The sequence below is a fragment of the Podarcis vaucheri genome (genome assembly GCF_965113315.1).
Source record: "Podarcis vaucheri genome assembly, chromosome: 11".
Taxonomy (NCBI): domain Eukaryota; kingdom Metazoa; phylum Chordata; class Lepidosauria; order Squamata; family Lacertidae; genus Podarcis; species Podarcis vaucheri.
This window is the reverse complement of record NC_138749.1, coordinates 29,299,416-29,324,095: the sequence shown is the minus strand read 5'-3', so window position 1 is coordinate 29,324,095 and position 24,680 is coordinate 29,299,416. Positions and strand designations below refer to the sequence as shown.

Sequence of the window (24,680 nt, the reverse complement as noted above, 5' to 3'; positions counted from 1 at the left end):
TGAACAAAGGCAGAAAAGCATGGCAGTTTTATGTGGCATTGTTTAAGTATTCATAAAACAGAAGTAGCCGGCTTTCTCACAAGGGGCTGTTTCCACCCTGCAGTAGAGAAAGATACTATTTTCCCCAAAATAAATGAGGAAAATCAATTATTCCCCCTTTGCTTGAATCCGCCCACCACACACCCCACATCTCTCATATATATGCTTTACTTACATGATTTCGTTCCAGCTTGTAGTGGTTGTCCTAATATCTAATTGTTTGATTGACATAAGGTATGTAACAATAGATAGCTGTGAAATACATTAAGCGTTTAGGAGTATGTTGTGCCTTCTGTTATAATATAAAATCCATCTATTCTGGTTGATGGGTTTTAACCTCACACAGAATACTTTAAACTCCATTTGGACTTGTGCCTACAATCACCTTAGCAAAGTCTCTTAAGTAACTGCGCACAGCCTAATTAGTATGCATTATCAATTAACAAACTTAATAGCCGGCAGATTGATTAGATCCTCTGTTGCAGGGGCAGAGCTGAAGCGAAACAGAATGAAAAATCATTGCACGCATTCACTGCTGCTTTGTTATTTTCTCAGGTCTCCTTCTCCTCCTCTACATTCCTTTAATTAATGCATACATATGGTTCTGAATATATTGTAAACTAGAGCTTGCTCAAACTCTTAATAAAACTCACTTACAGAAAGTGGGGGGAAATTGCACAATATGTTTTCACCCATATTTTTCTTTTAAAGTGGAACATTACCCATCTCTCCACACACCCCATGCTACTCCAGATAAGCTGTGTATAAGTGATGGCTATGGAAATAGATAGACAAGTGAAATCTGTTCACATTACTTTATAATCAGAAGTTCCGTCTCAGAACTGTGATGGTTGTTCAGTAGTCACATTGATGGCAATCTGACATCCATTCAGTGGTTTTGGCATCTTAAAGATCATCAGAAAATATGTTGCGTCTATTAAACCTTCTCTTAGTTTTGATGAGCTGGAACAGTATGAAAGAGGGATGGAAGGAAGGAAGGAAATGCCTTATTTTCAAAAGAAGATTATTCTAATATTTAAAAGAGATTATTTTAAAATATTGTTTCCAAGCAAGCTGTACATAAAAAGGCCGTCAGTACTGAGAATTTACATCTTAAGTAACAATTCCACACATAAAACTGGAAGAGTTTTTTGAAAGCTGTATTCAGCAACCTCAATTGCCAAGTTACTCTAGGAAGGTTTTCTGTGTGAGCAAAAATGAACAACCTTATGCACTTTATGTGTGCCATGTAGTCATTATTTTCTATTATTATAATTTTATCACTTGAAAACAACAATAATAGCACCATCCATATCTGTAGTATCTAAATTTTTGTTACCATTTATATTTCACTTTTATGGTCAAATCCTGTTCCTTTATAGGAATGCTATGCCAGCAGCAGGGGAAACTATCTAACTAGGGATGGAACTTTCAGAAAATCTTGAGCTTAACCACACAGATATTTTCCCCTCTAATTCCCCATCTCCGTCCTTGATCTCAACAAAAAGCATTTTTCTTTTACTGGTTCAGCTTTTTTACTTACATGCATCATTATTATATTATAACCATATGCACTCCAGGTTTCCTAAAGTAACCAGCACGTAAACAGATTCATTCAGCAATTCACACAGCTGTATACAAATACTATTGTATTAATACCTGTAAAATTATGCTGCTGCAAAAATCCAGTACTACACGAGCTTGAATCTTTTATATGTATTGTATGCATGCATAATATAAGTTGGGCTTAATAAACAATAACACTGACCAATTCATGAGCAGCTCAGATGTAAGTGGCTACTTGATGCAAGAGGCAGCCCAATGTAGACTGATGACAGTGACAAGCCCACCACAGAGTTTTGAACTTGGGATTCCTACATCTACAAGGCTAGTCACTGACTCTCACATCCCAGTAGCTTTAGTTTTGGAAGTATGCACATTATCCCAGCACTGCCTGTTTCCATAGTCTTGACTTGCAAGTGGCTGTTGTCTATGTAGCCTGGTTTTTAGTGAGTGGAGAGGGGCAGTCTAAGGGGGAAATGTTGTTTGCCATTTGGTGGGATACTGGCCATGCTCACTGTTTTTTAAAAAAGCTTTAGCTTTCTACTACAACTTTTTAAACAATGCAAACAGAGTAACATTCAAGCAAAAATTAAAAAGGAAGAGATAAAATAGGGAAAGGGACATGGGTTAATGTATTTTGACTATCTAAATTGGAAATACAAATACATTGAACTGCAGCTATGATATATAAATCTCCCGAAGCTGACCAGATGTTATTGTATTTATCTTCTTTGCACTTTTGTCAATACATTGCCACTTCAAATAAGGACAAGGACAGCAAAGCGTTAATCTATTGTTGTATGGAAGGTAAATTCTCCTTCCAGTGTTGAAGCATAATGCCATGCTCACAGTTGTGCTGTATGCACAACTCACCACGAATTTAGGCAAGCTGTCAAAAAAAAAAAAAAAAAGGTGTGCTGGATCTTACCGAGGGTCCTTCTAAGTCCAGCATCCTGCTTCCTGCAGTGTTCAAATGGATGTCTCCAGTAAACCTAGAAGCAGGACCTGAAAGCAACAGCTCTACTATATAACTAGGCATGAGGGAGAGACAAAGCACTGTCATAACCAGGGACATTGATACCAAGGGACATTGAAGCCCATGATACTTGTAGGATTTACAGTCTCAAAATATCTGCCTCGTTCACATACACACCCCATTCTCCAGTGTCTGCCTCTAAAGCATAAATCTCATGCCAGAAATTCAAACAAAAGGAACTTTAAAAGAAGTTAAAAGACACCTATCAGTCTTTCAGTTCTTCAAACAGACAACGTTCTGCAATCTGGTTCAGGCAGTGCACTAACTAAGAAGTAGATTAACAAAAACAAGATGAAAATGATTTCAATATAGCTAGTGTATCTGTTGTAATTGATAAGGAAAAAAAGCTGCCAGATGTGTCATGCAACTCCAGTCTAATGGTATCAAAAGGCATTCACATAGTATCATAATTGACACCACTACAAGTAGAAGAGAATAGTGTTACACTTTCTGATTTATGTTTTTTCCACAGACTCAGGCTCACACAACAATTTTTGATGGATAAACTTCTAGTCTGAAGAAGACTCTAGATGTTATGTTAAAAATAACACAAAGAAAGAAAAGGTATGTGTGAGTATGTGAGAGCATGGTACAATAGCTCCAATGTGTAATTTAGGAAATGCAGAAAATGTAATTTTAGTATTAAAATAGAAACAACAACAACCAATAACTTATTTTTTGAACCCGTCAATCTGACTGGGTTGCACCAGCCACTCTGGCGAGCTTCCAACAGAATATACAAAAACACAACGAGCATGTCCCGTAAGACATATCACCAACATGCTTAAGTCAAATCAATGCATGAATGGGTTAATACCATAAAGTAGCTGTCCTGCCAGGTTTAGCAGGGTCACTTGCCCTCACTTTGGGAGGAAATAGGTAATTATGTCTATTGTTGTATGGAGTCTAACTGAGAAGCTCAGTGCATGAAGAGATTTGAGCTGGTTGCGCCTTCTCAATCACGTGGTTCTCACCTGCCATCCTTGAGTTCTTATATGAATAATCTAGGAACGTTTACCACTTTATAACTAAGTTTTTTAATACCTGTGCAACTTTTCTGACTGATGTATGGAAAAGCATATGAGCCAGACTTTTGAAGAGTTAGTAATTGAGCAATTTTTTTAACTTGCCAAACGTGGATTATGCTGGGGTGAAAGGGAACCTTTGTAAATTACTTTTAAAGGGGGCAATTCTGGAACTTCCTTGGAAGGCATATTTTAAAGGTTTTACGACTTAGATTTCTATGCTTTGCTGCATATTTTGTGATTTTAAATCTCTGCAGGCAGGGGTTCTCTCACCAAAGAGTACTTGCCCCAAACCTGGATCTTTGCAACCAATAATTTTCCTTTATATATATGAATTTCTTTTTATAGAAAGCTACTAAGTCTACCATAAACAGTTGGATGGATTTTCTAATGTATTTAAGGGGCTATAATAAATTATTTTAAAAGAGGAATTTCAAAACATAGTTATAGTGATTTTAAAAACAATGATAAGTAATAATGTTTCTTGGGAGCAAAGTCATACAGAGGACAGGCAAGAACAATGTGACTAGCATCTCCTTTTTTGTACCAAAGTGTAGTGAGAGGGTGGAGCAGGAATGATATGGGGTTTGGAGTATGGTGGCCATTTTTATTCTGTGCAATTGCCAAATTAATTGGTGGTGACTACTTTTTCATGACTTTTTTCTGACTCTATGGTGGATTTTTCATCTTGAACATTACACTGTATATTGGCTGCTGGAGTGAGTGTGTAAATGTATATTTTGTAGCTAAAATATGTGTGTGTTCTATTACCCTTTTGCTTATTAATATATTTTATGGATATTGCTTATTTACTGAATTGTCAGATAATGTTTTGTACTGTTTTGTTGGTTTGTTGCTGCTTTGAGTTCCTCCTGAGGAGAAACGTAGTATACAAATACAGGTGAAACTCAAAAAATTATAATATCATGGAAAAGTTCATTTATTTCAGTAATTCAATTTAAAAGGTGAAACTAATATATGAGATAGACTCATGACATGCAAAGCGAGATATGTCAAGCCTTTATTTGTTATAATTGTGATGATTATGGCGTACAGCTGATGAAAACCCCAAATTAACAATCTCAGAAAAATAGAATATTGTGAAAAGGTGCAATAGCTATTCAATCCATAACACCTGCAATGGGTTCCTGAGCCTTTAAATGGTCTTTCAGTCTGGTTCAGTAGGAAGCACAATCATGGGGAAGGCTGCTGACCTGACAGTTGTGCAGAAAGCCATCATTGAGACCCTCCATAAGGAGAGAAAGCCTCAAAAGGTACAGTGGTGCCTCGCAAGACGAAATTAATTCGTTCCGCGAGTTTTGTCGTCTTGTGATTTTTTTCGTCTTGCGAAGCACGGTGTCGGGAAAGTTTTGGAAAAGCTTCAAAAATCACCAAAGTCTTTAAAAACCTCAAAAAAGGCTACCACACCGCGTTCTATGAGTTGCTCCTCGAAGTCAAGTCGCAACTGTATTAACGGTGTTAAGAAAAAGAAAACAAACTTGCAAGATGTTTCCATCTTGCGAAGCAAGCCCATAGGGAAAATCGTCTTGCGAAGCAGCTCAAAAAACAAAAAACCCTTTCGTCTAGCGAGTTTTTTGTCTTGCGAGGCATTCGTCTTGCGAGGTACCACTGTAATTGCAGAAGTTGGATGTTCCCAAAGTGCTGTATCGAAGCACATTAATGGAAAGTTATACGGAAGGGGAAAGTGTGGAAGAAAAAGGTGCAGAAGCAGCAGGGATGACCGCAGCCTGGAAAGGATTGTCAGGAAAAGACCATTCAAACATGTTGGAGACTTTCACAAGGAGTGGACTGAGGCTGGAGTTAGTGCATCAAGAGCCACCACAAATAGACGGATCCTGGAGATGGGCTTCAAATGTCGTATTCCTCTTGTCAAGCCACTCCTGAACAAGAAACAACTTCAGAAGCGTCTTACCTGGGCTAAAGGGAAAAAAGAACTTGTCTGTTGCTCAGTGATCCCAAGTCCTCTTTTCTGATGAGAGCAACTATTGTATCTCATTTGGAAACCAAGGACCCAGAGTCTGGAGGAAGATTGGGGAGGCACAGAATGCCAGATGCTTGAAGTCCAGTGTGAAGTTTCCACAGTCTGTGTTGATTTGGGGAGCCATGTCATCAGCTGGTGTTGGTCCACTGTTCTTCATTAAGTCCAGGGTCAACGCAGCTGTCTACCAGGAGATTTTGGAGCATTTCATGCTTCCTTCCGCAGACGAGCTTTATGGGGATGCTGATTTCATTTTCTAGCAGGACTTGGCACCTGCCCACACTGCCAAAAGTACCAAAACCTGGTTCAATGCCCATGGGATTACTGTTCCTGATTGGCCAGCAACTCGCCTGACCTGAACCCCATAGAGAATCTATGGGGCATCGCCAAGAGAAAGATGAGAGACATGAGACTGAGCAATGCAGAAGAGCTGAAAGCTGCTATTGAAGCATCCTGGTCTTCCATAACACCTCAGCAGTGCCACAGGCTGATAGCATCCATGCCACGCCGCATTGAGGCAGTAATTGATGCAAAAGGGACCCAAACCAAGTACTGAGTACATATGCATGCTTCTGCCTCTCAGAGGTCCAATAGTGCTCTATTTGCAATCCTTGTTTTGCTGATTTCATTTAATATTCTAATTTTCTGAGATTGTTAATTTGGGGTTTTCATCAGCTGTATGCCCTAATCATCACAATTATAACAAATAAAGGCTTGACATATCTCACTTTGCATGTCATGAGTCTATCTTGTATATTAGTTTCACCTTTTAGGTTGTATTACTGAAATAAATGAATTTTTCCACGATATTCTATTTTTTCGAATTTCACCTGTAAAATGTAGGCTATAGGACATGGGTAGGCAAACTAAGGTCCTGGGGCCTGACCCGGTCCAATCACCTTCTAAATCCGGGCCACGGACAGTCCGGGAATCAGCGTGTTTTTACATGAGTAGAATGTGTCTTTTTATTTAAAATGCATCTCTGGATTATTTGTGGGGTCTGCTTGGTATTTTTACGTGAGTAGAATGTGTGCTTTTATTTGAAATGCATCTCTGGGTTATTTGTGGGGCATAGGAATTCGTTCATTTTTTTCTTCAAAATATACTCCAGCCCCTCACAAGGTCTGAGGGACAGTGGACCCACCCCCTGCTGAAAAAGTTTGCTGACCCCTGGTGTAGGATAAGGATTACAACAGTAAGCTGTACGTACGTACTTGCCTGGGACCCCACTGAGTTCACTTGCATCTACTTCTGTGTAGGCATGCATAGGATTGTACTGTTAACCATATCCTTCTAAAATTAAAAGGCACAAAACACTATAGGCTTTTTTCACATGGAAAGTGCTCCAGCCTCCTGATCTTCATTTTTGCCACTTTTAAAAAATACCTTTCCCATTGCACTGATAGTCTTTGTTTTTGAGATTAGAATAGGGATATCCATATAAATATGCAAGGTGGCTGGTTAGGTAGCTGTAAAGGATGAAACAAACATAATAAAAACTTGGATCTTAGAAGCATACATTTTGAAATACAGGACTCATATTGGCTGATTTCTAAAAGGTCTGTAGCTATTTATTTTAGAAGCTTTTGATCATTTATTCATTGCAGTACATAATTTACTCTCTATGTAAAAACTGTCTGCTTGAAGTTCTTTATCAAAAGTTGGTGCCCCCTTGTTCTTGTATTTGACACTATCTCAAATTGCCTTGAAACAATTATCCTCACTATTCCCCTTGGAATTTTCTATACTTTAATGAGGTTCCCTCTTAATCTCTCGTTTGCTGAAGGATAACTTGCTGAATAACTAAGAGCCTCAAATCCCTGTATGCATCTTGTTACCGCCTGCTGTACATTCTCCATTCCTGGAACATCCTTTTGTAATAAGGTGACTGAAACTGTGCACTGTTCTAAATGTAGCTATCTGAGCTTCTTAAACAATGCCAGCATAATTTCCTCAGGTTTACATGCAATATCTCCCATTGGTATACAAAACTCCATGTAGTTTCCTTTCTCCACTCTTCAAAAACCACAGCACTGAGAATTTAGCATTGAATGTTCTGGTGAACATTTGTTACTCAAGCAACAAATACAATTAGAGAAGAGGATTTTGGAGAAAAGAAGAGTAGAGATCAACTTAATCAGTACCAAATAAAAGGTTGTGTGTTAAAATTACAGGTTAGAGGCAAATTCATAGGACTGTTTTTGTCCACTGTTGGCATCCGGGCGAAAAGGATACTTTTATTCTCTCTGGGTTTTCTTTTTATCACAGCCACTTGCTCAAAAACATCTGTGCAATAGGATGACAGATTGCACAAAACACCTTAGATTATTAAATGACGTTTTGCATGATGTATCTTGTGTACCTGGAAATGTGGATTTTACAGGACTGTTGCAATAAAGTGGAGTCCCACAAGCAGTATAATTGTATGGCTAGCTTCACATCCTAAACAACGATTGTTGATTTTGGGGCAACTTTAGAGCAAGGGAGACTGATTTGCCTAATGGCTGCATCCAGCCTGTTAAAGCTTTTCCTGGTAAAATGACAGGGCAACTTGTTCAACAGTGAAATGGGTTCCCTTGGAAGGTGGTTGACCTCTTTCGTCTACCTGCCAGGGATTCTTCACCTGTGATTCCTGTATTCCAGGGGGTTGGACTAGATAACGCCTGAGGGTCCCTTCGGGCTCTACAGATTACATATGCTGTAAGTACCTTTTGCTTTTCATTCAGCTTTGATTTCTAAACTTATGCGGTTGTCTCAGTTGGGAAAAACTGGATGCAGCCTGCAAGCCTTATGTTGCCTGCCTGTAATTAAGAAAATAAGGTTTGGTAAAAAAGGTAAAGGGACCCCTGACCATTTGGTCCAGTCGTGGCTGACTCTGGGGTTGCGGTGCTCATCTCACTTTATTGGCCGTGGGAGCTGGCGTACAGCTTCCGGGTCCTGTGGCCAGCATGACTAAGCCGCTTCTGGCAAACCAGAGCAGCTCACGAAAACGCTGTTTACCCTCCCGCTGGAGCGGTACCTATTTATCTACTTGCACTTTGACGTGCTTTCGAACTGCTAGGTTGGCAGGAGCAGGTTTGGCTTTGGCTTAATTAAAGCCAAAGTTGTTACACATACCCGAGTCCCTCTTTTAATGCCTGGGCTCAGCCCAATATCGTATGTAATGTCTAACATGTACAGCCCAGTGTAGAGTGTTGCCCATCAGCAGATCACAGTTGATAATTATCACAGAGAGAAATACTAAATACATGTTGTCAGGGGTTCAGGAGCAGAGGCAAGGGCAAGGGAGGAAACAGAGAGCGAGGGGGAGGAGGCAGAAGAAAGGATGAGTGATGACGACGACCCGAGATCTCCGAGTCTTTCCAGTGAATCAGAAGATTCACAGAAAGGAGCACCAGTGGCCAGGGCAAGGGGGGAGCCTAGGGGGACACCCCAGGAAGAAAGGGCCAGAGGGGGCTCAGAGGGGAGCAGTTGGAAATCGGGACCAGCGTCACCAACAGAGAGCAGGGGAGAGGAAGGGCGTCAGGTATCAAGCGCTGGCAGCTCACAACAGGAGGGAGGGCACGAGTCAGGAGTGGCCACACCTCCATCGGGGAGCGAAGAAACGGTCAGACGGAAAGTGGAAGGTTGGGCGCGCGCGCCAAATTCAAATGCACAGGAAGGTGGCGCAGTAAGCAGCCCGGAAAGGGAGCCAGGTCCTAAAGCCCGGCGCAAGGAGGCAGGAGGGTCCGGGGGGTCAGCGTCAGAAGAATCCAGGAAGGAAGAGACCCCGGGGGGCAGAGGGACCCAGAGAAGAACAGTCAGGCGGAAAAGGTGGAGTAAGGCTAGGATATTAAGTTGGTGTACAAGGGGCGGAGACTCAGACGGAGCTTCGCCGGTCTAACCCATAAGACGTAGAGTTGCACGCAGCAGCTGGAGAATGGAAACTGTAACTCAATAAAGACTTTTACAAAGTGATTGCTGGCTAGCGTGATCCTCTGTGAGCTAGGATCTGGAAGCAGCTCTGACACATGTTTTTAGTGTGATTTCAGATAAGTTTGTCATAGAATCTCAGGACTTTATGCAAGTTTTATGCAGTGTTTCCACATCAGAATACCAACCTGTGCTTTTGTTACATTTAATCCAATAAAAATAATTGGTTATGCATTTGCGTCTACTGTTGATGTGCAAACTTGTTAGTACCAAAATCCCAGGTTTGGGTGGGTGGTTTGTCACAAATGTGGTTACATTTCAGTGGGTGTTGTCTGTCGTCATACCCCCTGCTGCGGTTTGCTCTTCAAGTGAGCACTATTTAGCCATTTTGTTTCTTTCAGCCCATGCCATATGTGCATGTCCATTTCCACAGATTGTTGCATTCTGAAGACATGTCTGTAATATAATTGCAACATGCATCAGTTTTTAAAAATAACAACAATGTGAAGGTTTTGCAGAAGATTGTCTTTGTGGAAGACTTCTGTTAAATACACACACAAACTCACATAATGCAGATCAGGAGGTATCAGCATGGTTAAGCACAGTTAAGGTAACTATTAGAGGCAAGAAGGCTTCCTTCAAAATACTGAAGTCTTTTTCAAATGAGAACAAAGCAGATCTCAAAATGCATGCAAACAAGTAGATAATAACAGATACAAAAACAAAATTGAGGAGCACATAAAGATACCATTAGTAGCAGGATACTAGACAGGGAGGTGATTGGACCTTCAGATGGCAAGAGAGTAACAAGTGTGCTAAAGAAGGACAAGGAGAATCCAGAGAAGCTAAATGAATTATTTGCATTAGTCTTTCTTCACTGTGGGAGATGTAGGAGGGATCCCTATGCCTAAAATAATTTTCCCAGGAAAGGAGTCTGAGGAACTGAGGCAAATAATGGTGTCTGTACTTTTCAAGATACAGTGGGGAGTAAATTGCTCACTGTTGTGCATCCACAGTTGACTATCATAAAGTACTGTGAAATTAAACTACTCCCCCCCCCCCAGAAAATAGGTGTGAACACATCCAAGTTTTGTCCATAATATCTGGCAAAAAATGTTACACTGTTTCACTTTTCCAGAAGACCCGAGGAAATGCCCCCTTATTATTCATGCATATTTTCTCAATACTGAATGCTTTTCCTTGGATTACCGTGCCCAAGAACTAAGCATTATACCACCTCCTTCAAGTCTGTTGCAGTGCTTAAGCAAGTGATAGCTAATATGATGCCTTCCAGATGTTGTTCACCTTCAACTCCCATCAGGCCTCACCACTGGCCATGCTGGCTGGCACTGGTGGGAGATGTAATTCAACATTTAGAGGGCAACATGTTGTCTGTCTCCATTTATACACAACTTGTATATTTGTACATGGTTCTGAAACATCTTGCTGCACAGAGGAATGACAGGCTTAACAATATTAATGCCCTGCTTTCACTTTGCTTAGACCTTCAATCTGTTGCTTAGCAAATAATACAAAACAAAACAAGAACCAGCAGAACAAACCCCACTATTATCAACAAGCAGGACAGAGCTTTCCATCCCTTCTTGTACAGTTAGGAAGTCTGGTCCCTACTTCCCTGTTGCCAGACAGTAGATTAGGTCCATGTTCTGCATGGCTGTGCTGTTCGAGGGATTTTAAGCTTTACACAAACCTGAACAAATAGTTTATATTTTTCTTGGTGTTCTGCAGCATTTCAGGTGACCATGCATCTGAATTTTCTTTCAAGCTCAGATTCTAGAAACCCAGAAGGTTTGAACAACAGAAACTGGAATGGGATATACATAAGAGAGACAACAAGAGTGGGAAAACTTATGTATGTAGTAGGTTATATGCTCTTCTGCTAGAAAACCAACAAATATATCTCTTATAACATAGTAGCAATTTGCATTTGTGTTGAAACATAGCAAAGTACAGACAATTCTCAATTTGCTTGCGTTCAATGCAATCACAACTGTGCATATGTGCATCATGTTCAGCACTGGAAGAGGGTGCAACACCTCTCTGATGTGCATGATGACCTGGAATGTAACCCACACATAAATGGGGGGGGGGAGTGTATAACAGATCTGTCCCAATTCTCTTGCTATAAGATGCTGCTAGAGATAACAGTGATATGATGACTAATGCATTTTGGTGTCCACTTTCAGCCATTCTTATCCATAGAATCAGGGTACCAGTCACTTCAGATAGCTAGCAACCAAATAACAGAGCTATTAGTGTATCAAACATGTATTCCATTAAGAAAAGCAGAGTTGCATGCCCCAAAGGAGTGGCTGAATTATACAGTTGATGCTACCTGCTGTTATGTGAACTATCCATTCAGAGGTTTATATAGAAATCCACAATCAGTATTGTTTTTTCCTTTACTAAATAATGGGAGGGTTGATGTTTTATTTTAATTGGTAAATCCTTTTTATCCATCGAATACTTTATAGCTCACAAATGTCAAGTCATTTATCCAGCTGTTAACGTGACTGCTCATTTTCCATATTTCCGATGGACTTATTTCCAGTTCAGTGCTAAGACAGGCCAAGCTTGAAGTAAATCAATTCTCCCTTTGTGCTAAAAATTAGCATAGCACAAACTAATCAATGCTCTGAAATACTACTGCAAACGCTGCGACATTGAACACAATGGAAGGGAGCTAAATTGCTTATTCGGCAAAACTGAAGGCAAAGTAGGCATTTAGAATACTGGCTGGCAGATCTGTGTATAATATTAATAGATAAACTGAATACAATTAAACGTCAGTGTCAAGCACTTTTGCTGACTATAATGAAGTTTATAGTTATCAAAAACTTAAGTCCCCCCTCCCTCCATGTTATGATTTGTTCACACAAGTAGCAATTCATGGTATCTCTTTGACTTAAGGTTCTACTGCCATGGTGTGCTTTGCTCTGCTGCTTTCAGCTTGTGGCTTTTTGTAAACCTGTTGATACAGGCTAATATATTAAGGGTGCTGCACAGACATCTGCCTTAGTTCACTCTCAGTCCTGTAGTTCTAACTACTAAATTTATAAACTTCATTCAGATTGAGCAAGGCAGACTTGGTGGCGTAGTAGCACTCAATGCCAAGTTAAATGTGGCATTCATTGCATGAATGCAAATCTAAAGACTATTCATGACACTAAAATGTATTAAATGCCTGGATGTTTAAAATAATCCTTGCCTGGCACAAAAGAATAGCTACGTTGACAGCAACTATGCTTCCATTAGGAGATAATTCCAAAAAGATGGGTCCTACAAGGGAGGATGGAAGGAGCTATAGAAGAGTCTCTGCTGAGACTGGTTTGTGTTTGATTACTTACTGGTTTATTTTTATTGTTGTTAGCACTGAAAGGCAGCATAGAAATTGATTAACACTGCAGTCTTGTGGTCCCTGGGGTGGGGTGGGGGGCATCCCAAGGGCCATAGAAAGTATCAGATCTCACTTTTAAAGCTTGAAAGAGAAGTTTGAACTCAGAGCAGGAGCTGCAACATCTGATGCACCCTCAATGCCACTGCAGAAATCTCCATGGCCTACTAACATTTATTCATTGCATAACATTTATAGAACAGTTAATTGTAAAAAAACCCAAAACAATTCAAAGTGATTTACATCAGGAAGGGTGATATGGCAGGCGTGAAGGGGGCTGTGGATCAAAACGAGTGTGAACATGCTGGGAATGTGAGCTTGGGAGAGCACTTCTTTGTCTGAGACCCTGTCCTGCCGTGTGATGCCCAAAATTATCTTGACACAGCACATGTGGAAGGCATTGAGGCATTGCTCCTGGCAGTTGTAAGTTGCCCACAACTTACCGGTACTTCCATAAAGCAGCATGCTCAACACGCAAGCCTGGTAGGCCTTCATCTTGGTATTGGATGTTAGCATCACATTCTCCCATCCCTTTTAGAGAGGCGAGCCATTGCTTGTCCAGCTCAGCATCGATGGAGAGGTTTTGGTTATTGTGGAACCCAGGTAGACAAAATCATCTACCACTAATGCCCAAGTGTGGAGTGCTGGTGATAAAACTTGTTTTTCTCATCTGCATATTTAATCTAATCCTCTAAAATTCATATGATGTTGGTTAAGATCACTTTAAGCAAGTGATAATCCTAGTTAGAATAATTATACATTACTATTTCAGTTTCTTTTAAATATTCTCTCCCATATTGAATGCATTTGTGTTTCCAGCTGATGATTGCTATGTCACCTGGGCATTCTATAATAGCAAGTTACAAAATATGACTCACACAAGAAAATAACTTGGTACAATGTTAAATAATGCTTTCTTCCTTCTTGAGAATAGCTAATTAAGCAAAATCAGTTTTACTATAGACCTGCTATGTTGGGAAGCTTGTTCCCTGAAAAAGAGGAACTGTTCACATAGGTTCTCTTTTCAAAGGCTACGACAAGAATTTAGTCTTTCTCAACATGGTGTGACTGTTCAACATTCAGGCCATGCACGAACTGATGAAAAGGTAGAGAACACAGCAGGGCCTTAGCTTATCGCGATTTCACAGCTGTAACCAACACCATGGAATTCAGGGCTGTCTGCAGGAATTAGTTAAAAACTGACAGCAGTGCCGAACTGCTTTTTTCCCTTTCCTTTCCTCTTTTCCTTTCTTCTGGAGTTGTTCATTAATGTTCATGACACATGTTAATGTGCACTAAGAAGGGCCTACTCCAAAGGGAGAGGAAGGGGACAGAAGAGATTGGAAGATTAAACCAGAGGAGAAGGCAAAGTGCTGTAAGAAGGAATGGGGGAATGAACAGCAAAGACAAGAAGAGAGACACACACCAGCCACTGAGGTACTAATATAAAAGTACCAAAGGGTAATTAATATCTGTGGGAGTTTTGTCACAGCTCCACTGTGATGCCAGTTACACCCAAGGCAGGGTGGTCAAACACATGGGTCAAGGGCTGCATGTGGCCCCTAAGGTTTTTTTTGGTGGCCCTCAACAACATTTGATGCCCCCAGCTCTCGTGCTGCCTACCAAGACCGGGTAAGTGAGAAATTGGGCTTTGGGAAGGAGATGTGAAGGCTCTGACAGGGACCAAGAGTCTTCCTGCCTCCTTCCCAAAACCTAGCTAGTGCTTTCCCTGCTTTGTGAAAGAGTGGGAGGGCTCTGGGACGAGGGCTGTGTGTGTGTGTGTGTGTGTGTGTGTGTGTGTGTGAAATTTTGGGCTTGCTCCCCACCCTTTGCATGTGTGACAAGGCATTGTGCAGCCCATGGATTCTGTGTTGAAGTACTCTTGTGGCCCACTTGATATGAAACATTGGGCTGCCCCAACCCAAGGACAGGTGAAGAAAAGTGCTTTGCATTCTCACTCCAGCCTTGTCAAACAGATTAACAGATATTCCAAGTGTTAAGGAACTGAGAGTGGTTAAGAGCTCAATACCATCCAGGGAGGTCATAATTAAACACAGATCTGAAAGCAGGAGTTCCAAGTCAAGTACAACACTCGATCAACTAAGCCACACTGGTTTGGCAAAAAGGGAATCAGTATGTTTACTGTCATGGGCAGTTATAAAATTGACACCGTACAGTATTGTTTTTGTTGTTATTACATTTATAAAGTGCTTCCAATGAGGCACCTCAAAGTGATTTACCTTATATGTGTCTTTATCAAGACAATGTATATTATATTTGGTAAATAATCAATTGTTTAATTTCTCCCTTTCATTGGTTATAGTTTCCATCTTGTCAACATATATAATTGGGTGGTGCAAAGGCCATTTTCTTTTTGAACGATAAGAAGAGGAGATAAAACATTTTGAACAGATCATAGAATTAAAACATATCTGTTTTCCAAGGTATGTGCTACAAGCACTGTGGGGTGTGTGTGTGTGTGTGTGTGTGTGCGCACACACACACACACACACACACGTGCGCTGTGGGACTGGCAAAGTACTGTGGGAAGGCTCATTCAAGATTTCTGGCTCCAGTTCTACAGCGCTGTGATATCTGTTTCAGTAGTACTGTAGCACAGTATTTTAATATTTTTTTTTGGAAGCCGCCCAGAGTGGCTGGGGAAGCCCAGACAGATGGGCGGGGTATAAATAATAAATTATTAATATTAATATTATATAGTACTTGTTCCTTGCCCGTTATTGTTCATTACAATTTATCACTGATATTTTTGTTCTTTGTTTTCTATTCATTCTTATTCATTCCTATGAGGAAGTTTAAACGGTGCTCTTTGAGACACCAGTCAAGTACTCTATTTCTGCAATGCTCCTGTGGGAAAAGAATGTATTTTCTTGCAGTTTTTTGGCTAAGTATGTGTTTTCCGAATTATTTATGTAAAATGAGTCCTGACTGTATTATCTACAGTTATGTTTTCCGTGTTGTAGTACTGAGGATCAATAAAATGTGAATTGAGGGAATTAATTAAATAAAAGAAGTTTACAGCAAGATAAATCAGAAAATTTTTTTAAAAACTGAAAATGAGCTGTTAAACTCAAAGCACAAATGTGTTTGTTTGCATGTGTGTTTAAACACATGCTTCCTTCTAGACTAAATCTGTATAATGTTTTGGCATCCTAGCTAGAAACAAATAGTTTTAAGTTATTTTTCCATAAAAGAGATAAATGAGTTGGGATTGGTGAGTTTAGGAAGTCAAGGTGTATGAAGAAGCCAAATTGACACTCTTGACAATTTAATAATCCAGGCTCCAATCCAACACTGTGTGCACAGCTCACTTTTAAAAAGCTAAAATCCTGCTGATCAGCTGTTTGGCAGGGGGAATGAGTGAATCCAAACCTCTTGTACCACCTCCAGTACTGTTGATCTGTAGGATGTTCATTTTTTTGAGCTTTGCCACAAGGGGCTTTGAATGCACTACCCGGTATACTCAGGAAGGGGAACCACTCACATGTGATCTATTTGCACATTCGATTCCCCATCCATTAGGGACATGCATGTAGAAACCTTCTGTCATACACATACAGCCACTAGTGGATTGAGGCAGCAATCCACAACTGTCAGAAATGTATTTCCAAATATCCTAAACAGCAGGTCTTGATGTTGGTGGTGTAGCACAAATGAAGAAATACCATGGGTGTTCCATAAATGTCTATAAACAAGCAAGCAATAATCTCCAAGACCAATTCTACTGAAAGCTTTGGTGCAAGATATCAGAGAGTCTAGGGAAAGGGTGAGTAATTGAGCAGGGGACAAAGTGAGTGGGGGGTACAAAATCAGGGCCATATGAGGCTCAGAAGTTGCAGTATTGAACATTGTAAGCTCTCTTTAAGCTAGAGATCTCATGCTTTCTTTTATACCAGCAGTCATAGGGAAAGCTCTGGATGAACAGTGTGGCCCAGACTAAATGCTTGGTTCTAGTCTTGATTATAGGCCAAGAGGCAAGGTGGTCATTTGTCATCATGCCCATTGCTGCTTTGGCCCTTCTGCTGAAAATGCCATAAAGGATGCCAGTTTCTACCATTACTTTGTCTGATAGTGACTCAACTGAAATTGCCAACTCATTGCACACAGGTCCCTGAACAGCTGTCAGCTAGCTACAACTTTCAGCCATTACCAGCCTAGTCCAGATTTAAATGGCTGTCCGTAAATTTCACAACTGAGTCAGTTATAAAACAACAAACTTGGGCAATGTAAATGTATAACTTTTGGGAAAATGAACTTTATTCTATTTCCATCTACACTGGCATAAATTTTCTGTGAACTGAATTGAAGCGGAATTAATGTGATGTGGAAAATCAAAATTTCATTGTTTCACAAATTCATGCAAGAAAATTATTTAGTCCTTTAGAATGCTTATATATATTAAAAATGTTAAAGTATTCATTCTATAAAAATTGACAGTGCAATCTTCTACATTTCTTCTCAAAAGTAAGCCCCATTGTCTTCAGTGGGGCTTACTCCCGTGAGTTGATAAAGGATTTCAGCCTAAGTTGATGTGGAAACAATAAAAAATGACTAGAGGAATAAAAATATTTTTATTAAACATATATTAAAATAACAGAAAATGTAAACAAACTATACATTCCCCACTCCCTGAAATAAATAGGTTTCTCTGCACCACTGAAATCACAACAGCTGTAGTGAGCTTTATTAGGAGGCATTTTTATTCATTTATTTCATAAAACTTGTTACCTGCCCTTCACCATAAGGTCCCACGGTGGGTTATAACAATAGAATATGTAATCATAAAAACAGATAAAGCCATTCCAAATGGAACAGAACAGTATGTTCCACAGTTGTGTTGCTACAACAGAGAGCGAGCTCTGCCTTTGGCACTCACTCATAAAACATCCTGAGAAAGTGGCACTTGAAACGGATCTTTTCCAGATATTCTGGAATACAGCTGTACCTTAGATCTCAAACACCTTGGCTCTTGAATAAATCAGCTCCCGGACGATCGAAACCCGGAAGTGAGTGTTCTGATTTTCAAACTATTTTCAGAAGCTGAGTGTCTGGCGTGGCTTCCATGGCTTCCTGCAGCCAATCAGAAGCCGTGCTTTGGTTTCCGAACGTTTTGGTAGTCAAACGGACTTCCAGAACGGATTCCATTCGACTCCCAAGGTACGACTGTATAGGCAGGTTCAAATCTTTTGGTTGTAAGTCTGTATTGATCTTTGTAAGCCATTCTGAGAACCTTTTTCAGCTGAAAAGTAGTTTAAAAATGCTATAAAGGAAGGAAGGGGAAGGCATTCCCACCAATATTCTGAACCCAATAGTAGTACATATTTGTAACATCACAGCATAACTACAGTGGTACCCTAAGCAAGACAAAATGAAGCAATTCTTTCTTGTTTTGTTGCTTGTAACATGTTACTAAATAGTATTTTCAGATAAAGTTGTGTTATAAGGCTGCTGGGTCCTCATCTCCATGAACTGTCTTACCATTCTCTCACTCTCTTATTCATGCATTTAGGTGTCACATTAAGTCTTCATCTTGGTGTCATAGTACTAGTGACTCACAACATCCTGGAGTAGCCTTAAACTCTTAAGTAATCCCACTATAACATTTCACCCACACGGAAGTACCCGAATCTAAAATATTTTTCCATCACAGAATTATAGGGTTGGGCTGTAATTTATACAAGATTAGTCAAAATAGAATAATACTTTAAGGAATAAACTGATCTCATTCTACCACCTGGCATATTAATAATATTAGTGTATTTTAGCTATTAAATAAGTGTTGCTGTAAAATCAAGAAGATTTGAATACCTTCCTTATGTTGCATTCCTAAGTACTTAGTCCATTGAAAAAAGTGAAATTTACTTCCAATAATCCATGTTTAACTCAGGGTGGTTACATAATTTGAATTTTATGTTGAAGATTATTGTACGGTTCTGAAATGCAAAAAAATAAAAAATAAAAATAAAAAATAAAACAAAGATAGAAAGAAAACCCCAACCCATTAGAGGATAAAGAAAAGAAGGCCCCCCTCAAATAGTAACTATACTTAGTACTTTGTCTTTAGTGTAAGATGAGTAAACAATCAAGTAAGGTTCTGCTTACCTTTTGGATTTTTATCAGATCATTGTAAACTGTAAAACGTAAAAGTAAATGACAGGCGTATATGGTCAACTGCCAAAAAATTTGGCTAGCCTTTAATCTATTTTCCAGTATTTAATTCTTTAATATCTTTGTCTAAACTGAAACCTTAGTTCACTTCTACTGTCCTATAACTGTACAGACTTAGGTTGTTGACCCTGTTCTAGTGAACTCTTTGCTGTAGCTCATTTTCAAACACAATGTCAAAATTTCAGCAACAAAGTAGATAGTAATTTCCCTGGTGAATACCAACATCTCTCTCTATCTGCCAGGAAATATAGACATAGAGGAGGAGTGAAATCTTCAAGTTTCTAGAATCAGCTGATATTTCCTTCAATCACTTGTCATGTTCTTACAGGCTAAGATATTGTCATCATCATCACTCTGGGCTTAACTCATTTTGACAGTAGCTACATCTCTCTATGTTGATCTTCATCTCTTTGAGTTGAAATCTGTACATTGAGGCATTCATGATTGAACTACATGCTAATATAAGCAGTTCTTGAATTATAGTAAAGAACTTGCAGGTATCAGGTGAATTTCACCACCTATAAAGCTAATGCAAGACCCACCCAGGTTATTAACAGAAGTGGTATGAAACTCTAGCCTTATGACTAGACTTGAATTTTACTTAAGAAGATGTAAGCCTGGTTTTTATTTACATTGATATGTAATAGTGCAGACTAGCACACTCTCTCTGTCAATAACCAGTAGAACAAGCTTCATATAATTATGAACAAGTCTAGTTTTCTACTGCTACTCCTCAGTTTACTTTGATAGACCTTTAACCATTTTGCTTCCCTATTCTGTGGTGTGTTTTGAAAATGTAAGCCTGCCTGCAACGGCATATATAAGACATGATATGTAAGTCCTAAATAAATAAATAAATAAATAAATAAATAAATAAATAAATAACAATAGGATAAATATATTTTAACTTTATCACACTGGCGCAGATATGCAGGTACATACCATCTTTTGGAAATTAAGGAATAAAGAATGATTGTTAAAAGTAGCGCACTCCAATTATTAACTGACAATCCCTAGTTGTTCTTGTTTTTCTCGTTTGGAAGATCAAAGGCACATTTCTGAAGAAAAACATTTACATGTTGTTTTTAAAGGCAATAGCAAGCCTTTCATCATAATGAAATCAAAGTGCAACTTGCATCTGCTTTCCTTCCAAGAAAGTTGACTGACCCTAAACTAAAGTTGCCATTTACAGAAATGTCCCCCCCATCCTGAGAAATGGAAAATGTGGCTTTCACAATACAGTGGTACCTTGGGTTAAGTACTTAATTTGTTCTGGAGGTCCGTACTTACGTAATCTGAAACTGTTCTTAACCTGAAGCACCACTTTAGCTAATGGGGCCTCTTGCTGCCGCTGCACCGCTGGAGCACGATTTCTGTTCTCATCCTGAAGCAAAGTTCTTAACCTGAAGCACTATTTCTCGGTTAGTGGAGTCTGTAACCTGAAGTGTATATAACCCAAGGTACCACTGTACTGTAATGACAAAATATCCTACATCTAATGAATATCTACCTGCCTAGCAGAAATACATGGCACATTAGGATCCTTCAATATTGGTTGCTGGAAACCCTGTTACTGAAAATGAAACATGGAAGATACTAATAACCATTGGCTTAAATGTCAGAAAGAGGGTTGCCATTTCTGTTCACCACAGAATCTTGGCAGTCAAACTCTCTTACATGGTTACCATATTCATTTCCATCTAATAATGCTGTTGAAATATGCTCCTTCTCGACTGTCATTCTTAGCACCTACTTTTCAGCCTCTTGCTTTCAGATACAAGAAACCACAGACTCAGCAATAGGGATGTCATCAGCATCCTTGAGATTACATCTCCTTCTGCCAATGCTAATACCACTATGGAAACCATCAACAGCAATACACATTATTATTTCTGTATAAATATTGAGCAGATGTGACAGCCTTGTCAAACTCCTTTTCTGGTGTCCAACCACTCTGTTATACCTTGTGCTGGCTTGACTACTCTGCTCTGGTCAGGAGGAGGGGGGTGCAAATGCAGCATCTAATACTAAGCAGTGAGGCACTTTTGTATGGTACAGGAATGGCCTGTCGTGATCTGTAATGGCATAATACTATTATTTTCATATAGTCTCTTTGTTTATTCTATGTTTATTCTATGGTATTTCTAGAAGTAAAATCAATTGATTTAGTATTGTGCAATGTTTATATTTGAGAGATGCCAAAACTGAGGAGTTCCTTTCCCTACCCAGTAGCATGTCATCTTTGCCCCAGCTCTATCTCCCCCACCCTGCAATGATAAGCTTTTCTGCATAATAAATAGCGTATTTTTCGCCCCATTGGACACACTTTTTCCTCTCCAAAAATGAAGGGGAAATGTGTGTGTGTCCTATGGGGCGAATACAGGCTTTTTCTGAAGCTTGGAGAGCGAGAGGGTTTGGTGCACACCGACTCCTCTCACTCTCCAGGCTTCAGGAAGCTATCCGCAAGCCTGGGGAGCCCGCAGGAGTTCCCGCAGGGGTCCCTAGGCTGCGGATAGCAGCCTGCCGCCCAGCGCGCCGGGCAGACATCAGCCAGCCCCACAAGCTTGGGGGACAGCGGGGAGGCAGAGCGCCACCATACCGCTGTTCCCTGACCTGGTTTTGGGGGGGAAATAAAGGGGGGGAAATTCCTTTATTCCCTCCCCCCCAAAAAAAACCAGGTGCATCCTATGGGACGGAGCGTCCTATGGGACGAAAAATACGGTACTTTTAGTAAAGGAATGAGAGCTTATGTGCAGCTCAGCATTGTCATTCAAATGCCATTCAAAAAATTTGTAGTATAAATATAGGATTTGTGGGAATAAAAGTCGCTGTATAAAATATTGAAGCTTAACTAATATATAATTAAATTGCAGACATAAAATATCATAGACTGCTTTCATATGTAATCATTGATTTGCTGAGATATCTCCTCCTCAATCAGTGTTTAGGATGGGGTGCAAAGAATGCCCGCCCAGACAAAATTATTTCTACATACTGGGGACAAGAAATACCACCAAGTGGTGTGGGTTTTCCAGAATCAGAAAAATTGCCTTATTGGATAGTCTGTTGGTCCGCCCACCTCAGAACTGTCTACATCAGAAGTCTTCCTCTTGGATGTTGAGCTGCAACTCCTATTATCCCTGCCCATTGGTTAAGTTGGGTGGGGATGATGGGAATTGCAGTCCAACAACATCTGGGGACCCAAGGCTATAGAAGGCTAGCCTACACTCATTAGCAGTGACTGTCCAGGATATCAGACAATAGTCTCTCTCTCAGTGGTACTCTGAGACCTTTTGCATGCAAAGTCTGTGCTCTACCACTGAGCCATGGCTCTTCCCACAGCAGCGTAGGCTCGATTTTCGTTCTGTAGGCAGGGTCTAAAATTACCCAGCTGCATCTCTGATTTGAAGACTGGGATCCACTAGCTACCCATGACTAGTTGTGCTTGCCTATAGGTGCTATCCCCTTGAGTTTTGCCATTGTTGCACCTGTTTTGAATTTTATTGCCTTGTCTGTGTATCATAATGTACACCACTCTATGCAAACAAGCATTTCCCCCCATAAATTCAATATTTTGAAATCAGTCACCCCATTCTGCCTTCTTAATGCAATAAAATAACCTAAGAATAAAATTCTGTTGAAAAATAAATGGCAGGCAGAATGGACTGACTTCCGAAAGAGAGTCCTTAAGTGTTTAAAACATTCAGACCTTCTGCCCAAAAAGCATTGCGTGTTCAAAACAATAAAGAAATAATTGGAATTTATTAGAATATATATGCTAACATTAAGGTATTATAAAATAGCTTATAATAAATGTGTGGATTTGAAACAATGCCTTAATTGCCATGCAGTCAGTAGAAGTCAATAATTCCAAAAGTAGTGCTTGACTTGGGGGGGGGGAGTGTAATGGCTCATGCAGTCAGATAATGGATTTGTTAATTGTGTGCAGTTGTATGGGATGCTATAGTCAAAGGAATGAATTTTTAAACAGCATTTTACAGCAAGGAATGCTCTTAAAGTCAAATTGTAAAGTAAATATTTTATATAACAAATGAACCACTAACTAAAGCAAGACTAATTACAAGTAAGTTATTTCTTGAGGTGCCAGCTAATATCAGGGAGTAACTAGAAAATTGCAGGGATGTGTTATGTTTTTAAACTTCGCATAGGACCTACTACTTACTGGCTGAACTAAGGCTAACTGGTTAATAAGTGCAAAATAGAAAGCATTTCCCAGGAACCCGTTTTCTGTATGGTTAGGAACTGGACAGTAGCTTGTAAGGCACTTCCTTCCCATGGCTTTTTGCTAATTGACATCTCTTTCAATTTTCATTCATAGTCGCATGTTGTCACTCTGATTTAGGTAAGGAAAATTAGTGTTGGGGTGGATAAAGATTCACATCTTGATACTTTGACATGTTCACCCAGGTCCCGTGGAACCATCTTAATGTGCCCTTTGATGTAGATGGGCAGAACAGTCCCTATCTGAGACCAGTCATTGCACTTGTGTGGCTAGAACTGGATTGGGACCATTGAGTTTCTCTTAGTGTTTTCTAAATAAAACAATACATTTTAAAAATCAAGCTTTACTATCTGAATTATCTTGATATGAGGTAAGGTGAATTTGCCCATTATTTGATTCAAATTCAAACCTGTTTTAAATGGTGGTAAGGAGGGTAATGGGGGATAAATTTCTACACAAATAGCTGTGCACCCAGAAGAATAGGAACTTTGTTTTGTTTTTGTTCTCTTTTTTGCCTTTTCATTTTCATTAGATAAAATGCTAGGAACTTCTTTCATTTTCACTTCAGTGTTTGCGGCTCAGGATTCCATTAATACCTCCCTTTTCCCCTCTGCTATTCTGTGCCCTAGTTTGCAGTCAGTTCATACTGCACTGATGTATATTTCATTGCCCAAGGCTTAATTTTGATTTATTGTCCATCCATAAATTAGAAAAATATGCTCTGGAATTCCATCCTGCTGAAAAGCTGTGCCTGATGTCAGGGGACTGGGTGATATTTAAGATGTCAGAAATACATATTGGATTAGCGTGCTTTGTTTCCCCACAACAGCAGGTGTTTAATCATAGCTGATGGCTGAAGTTAAATGCATTAGGACAGCATCAGCCAAGAAGATGGAGTTTTTCTAAACCATACAAACTCCAGATAAATAACTCAAAACTAATTGTGTGGCCACATCTTAGATACATTTTTATTTACTTAATACATTAAACCACGAAAATAGCCTCTGGCACTTAACTTCCCATTTACAATCCTGCGCAACTGCCTTATATTAGTGAGTGGATGCTTGTTCAAACAGTATTGCATTGCCCTTTCTTGGTTAGCCAGCAAATTCAGATATTTCACAGAAGCATTAAAAAGGAAGGAAATGGGGATTCATCACTTACACAAGGATAGTAGGTAGGTTTTTTAAAAAGAATTTGCATTTATTCCTCTAGGAATATTTCTTGACATTTTGATATAAATATCAAGTTTTCTAATT

General features: G+C 39.6%; 1 long non-coding RNA gene across 7 annotated transcripts in view; it reads left to right on the top strand.

Moving 5' to 3' along the window:
- LOC309514725 overlaps positions 1-24,680 on the top strand; it is a 152,427-nt gene that overhangs the window by 44,471 nt on the left and 83,276 nt on the right. The window contains exon 3 of one of the 7 annotated variants that reach the window (XR_014212126.1): positions 3,111-3,202. The exons of 5 other annotated variants lie outside the window; for them this stretch is intronic. This is a non-coding gene — a long non-coding RNA (uncharacterized lncRNA). Of the gene's footprint in view, positions 1-3,110; positions 3,203-8,305; positions 8,363-24,680 lie in introns of all 7 variants that reach the window. One more of the 7 variants, XR_014212131.1, reaches the window with a different exon arrangement.